Below are 4,872 nucleotides of genomic sequence, written 5' to 3' on the forward strand. Positions count from 1 at the left end.
TCAACACCCTGACCTTGAACACAAGAAAAAATCATGTTTGATCAACAATATCCTCTGACATCTACAAACATGAACCTCCCCTCCCTCCTATATATCCCTTTCAACACTGAGCAACCAGTCAACTCTCAACTCCACGGTTGAACCTCGATAGGTTACCCATAACATGCCCCAAAAAGTCTCACTGACTTCCTTCTATCAACAACTATCTCGACCCATTGTGACACAGAAGTCACGAAGTTCGCTTTACCCCAAGCGAATACTACAATCCAACTGAAATCGTCTCACCCCCGAACCCTGTCTTTTACTACTCAGTAGCTTCATACATCTTGCGATCAGTTCCATACAAACGAATTGATCCACACAGGTCTAAGACATCAGATGACATACCATACCTCTCAAAAGAAACGCACCTCTAAGCTTGGAATCTCATCTCTCCTTCATAATACACCACTAGAGCCAACTCAAACTTGAGAGTCTGGCCCGACACGAAATTGGTACCACTCGTCCCAATGAAGCACTCAACTCATAACCCATGAATCACAACTTTCGCGTACATCACTACATCCAATTCCTTCTGATTGCGATAACCACACCTTAACTCAGAATACGACAACTCCCGACCATTAGGGAGACCCCAGTCTCACCCATGGCCTGACCACCAGGTTCCCACAGACTCAATGATAAGGCTATCCAAGCCTAGGAAATCCTCTTCGTTATGCTATGGCTAGTGAAAACTACGGCTCCCTATAGCTCCACAACACTCTCCCTCTAACCGATGAAAGTTACGGGTCCCTACAGTTTCACAATGTTCTCTCATTGCTTGGCGAACACTACGGCTCCCTGCAGTATCGCCACATCATCTCGTTGACTGGTGGATACTACGGCTACCCGTAGTATCACCACCCCCTCGCACTAACTCATGGATGTTGCAGCTCCCTACAGTCTTACAACACTTTCTCTTACCACCCCATGATCTCATCCTCTAGTCGATGCCACAATGTGTCCACTAACTCATGTTCCGCAGGCCGACATAGATAGGTGCACACACACCCATCCAAGATGAGAATCGCTACTCCTGACGGCAACCACCATGATAAATCCTTTTGTCGCCGCAATTCACATTCTTAAATAATATCGCTTGATATCAATTAGCTGAAGGGCTCCTACTGGAACCATACATACTTGTGACACCACTTGCCATCTCTTAGCTCAAAACTCAAAATAATCCGAAATTTAGGACATCATACTCGGATATCTCGGTACACCATCACAGAACCTCACGATGTCTTGCCTCTATCACTGATTTGATACTCAGATATCGAAGTGCTTTCTCGGAATCTCGCAACCGATCTTCCTCTTGTACCACTTGTAATCTCGGAATACTCAATCCCCCAATTTGAAACATACATCATCAATCGCTCGTAACACGTTGACGAGAACCCGAAGCTTCACCCTCTACGGATCACCACCCATACAAAACTACTCATACCGACTCTAAATTTGGTTGACAATTCAGCTACAGCCCCCTCCTAGAGTATAGATCACAATCTATACCTATACCTGCAAATCTCTGCTGTTGCACCCTGAATTCAGTGACCCAATCGCACTCGAACTCAACATTTACAAACCCGAAAAATCCTTGGCCACTATAAATTCTCCGACCAACAGCCACCTGTCGTGGATCCACTCATCCTTTCATAAAAACATACTCATACATCTTCCCGTCTGACACCTCGCCCCATCCACCAATAACCCAGGTCCCATGTTTTCACGTTGCAGATCCCCATAACCATTTCTCTAACCACACATGAACGGATTAATTATCCACTCACTAGAATACCCAGTTCTCCCTCACTTAGGGTTCGAACCATCACCAATTGGCATACCCACAATCTACTCAATAGACTGCTTCACCAGGAATATTACACTTGACTCTTGAAACGTACTACATAATCACTCTAGGACCTTCCCGATGGAACCAAGCGATCTCCAAATATCTTGTATTTGACCAAAATCTCGTAATCCTCCCAACGTGACTGCCTCTATTCATCTCGAAGTCTCAGACTGACACACCGTTGGGTACCCCACTGTTCCGAATTAGATCTTACTCTTGGTCCGAAAATGATGTACTAACACACACTTTGACTTTGAATCCTCTACCCGCTTCCCAAATTAGAAACAATCATAAAAGCAATAGACCCCACTCTCATTGTCGATACACAACATAGACCACGAAGGCCACCGCCCCGATATACTCCTCTTAACCACCGGGAACTGCTAATAAGAGTACATCACCCTCAATTAGGAACCTCCTTGTTCTCATCCATCTTAGTCTCACTAATGACTCTGACATGGGATAAGAATACCTCACAACAAACATACTGCTCAAATACTCTGGTGAAAAGGTTGCAACCCCTTGCTACCCCACGGGGTCTACCTCTAACTCCAAAACCGGAAGCTCAATATCTTTTTTTGCTTCTCATAGAAAATAGCACAATTATGGTCACAGGAAGTGACATCTCCACTATCGACCAACTGCTCAGTTCAGACCGTAATCCTCTATAAAGCATTACGTCTACTCATCCCTAAGTCTTGTGACTCGAACTGACATCTCACCATGATCTCTCGGAAACCAACTCGATTTCCCCCTCAAGGTATGCTCCATTGAAACTCATTCAACATGGCCCTCTGGCCCCACACTCTATAACATCTGATCCCAGTGTAATCAATCTCAACGGGATTACTTGTAAAACCAGAAGCACTATCCGCCACGAATCATGGTACTCGAACCATGCTATCTCCTCTCAATCTGCAACTTAGAACCTCTGGAATTTTTCATGTATCAAGTATGGGTCATCTGCTTTCAGTAGTACAGGCCCATACTACCTGCCACATCTACCCATACATTCCACACAGATCATCCTAGATTTCCTAAGTAGCTGCTCAACCTCCTCAATCACTAATCTCTTCATACCTGGTCGCTCTCTTGCTAATAATCTCCTCTATCAGCATACTCATCTGAAAAAGGTCACACTCTAGGCTCTTCCTAGGTTTTCATACTTCTATGCCATCAGCTGCCGAAGAGCTCCATATGATGCTAGCCATCTACCTCCTGAATATCGTCATATTCACTTAGTAGCTGACTCCCGTCATCAAGATTTCCACAAAACATGAAGCAAGCAACATTCAGGCATCGAATAACCTCCACCAGCACGTAAAACCAGTCTAGGTTATAACTCCACTTGCTCTACACACACTCAAAGGTGTCACCGAACTCAAGCAACATTACCCCACGTGGGTATCTAACTATGTTCTCAGTAAGCTCCTCCAATGCTCGTCTAGGTATCCCTCCTAGATTAATCCGCTACCCAAAACTATCTCTGAAAGATTCCTGCTGGATACTCTTACACCGTGCATAGTCAAAGCATATCACAGATAACAATAACTCCTAGGCTAAGGCAACACAAATCAGACAACTCTAGCTCTAATATGTGAAATACCTAGCCTATCTTCTAACATGCATCACTAATATCTCAATAATAACTCATAACACAAATAAGTAAGGGTATTTTGGGAAATCACCGTTCGGGCTCTGGCTGATTGTACACGCTGCTCTTTCTCGTTTTTCCCCTACAAACTCTTGCTCGTTTTAGAAAATCATTTCTTTTGAAAAAATTTCTCAAATCCTCAGTTTGAGTCCAAACTTGCCCGAAGGTGAATCCGAATCCCTCAAACCAAGGCTCTGATACCAAATTGTAACACCGTAAATTTTCAAACAAAATTTTCATTTCAAAATCATATAATTCTCATAACACATATCACAAAAAAATATGTTTTATTAAATTTATAAAACACAACTCCATAATTGCTTGATTAATAATCCAGGATCTTCAAAACATAACCCTATCTCTAGTGTGTACAATCAAGCCGGTGCCTTCCAGTGATCCTGAGAAAAACCTGAAACACAAATCACAATAGACGGTAAGCACAAAGTTTAGTGAGTTCCCCAAAATACCATCCACAAATAATTATCCACTTGAGGTTATAGCTCTGTAAGGCCCTCCGGTCAATGTGTCTCTGTGGGACCCTCTAGTCCCACAACTCGTTGGACCCTCCGGTCTGGTCTAAGTGAGATCCCTCTGGTCTCATACTCTGATGGACCCTCCAGTCCTAACTCTGATAGCTCTGAGTAATATACCGCATAAATGACAAAGAAATAACGCAAGATGTCACAATACACAATATAAACACATAAGGCATCTCAGTCACACAAAATACCACTCATAGTAAGTATAATGAGAAGACTCACCTCGAAAGCAAGCAAGTAACAGTCTTGTACTCGGAAATCTCGAACTAGCCTCTGCATAACACATAGGATAAGCATCTCTAATTAATACTCTATAAATACTCAAATACACCAAAGGCTATTCTCTCTCTCTCTCTCTATGTGTGTGTGTGTATGAGTGTCTAAATCTTGAAGTGGATAAAAGACCATTTTACCACTCCATGGTCTCCACTACTCATGATTGACCCAACCATAAAGTCAATCGAAGTCCAACTCTAGTCAACAATCCATGTTTGACCCGACTCGCCGAGTGCACCCTTATGACTCTGCGATTCCACTCATTTCCTCGGAAGTATCATGAGAGTCCAACTTAGCTCGTCAAGTTGACCCCCAACTCGCCGAGTTATTACATGATTCAGCTCTTCGGGAAAAACCCTAACCACCTTGTCGAGTCAGCGCATCGACTTGGCGAGTTCATTCAGACCCAATGCTCATTTAGATGATTTAAAATAGATCTATCTCTCCAAACACTAGATCTGTCATCTCAAAGCTTAATAGTCACGTAAAGCTTCGATCTTTACGTTCAT

The sequence above is a fragment of the Lactuca serriola genome, chromosome 2, assembly GCF_051521515.1.
Source record: "Lactuca serriola cultivar US96UC23 chromosome 2, Lser_US96UC23_V15, whole genome shotgun sequence".
In the NCBI taxonomy this organism is placed as follows: Eukaryota; Viridiplantae; Streptophyta; class Magnoliopsida; order Asterales; family Asteraceae; genus Lactuca; species Lactuca serriola.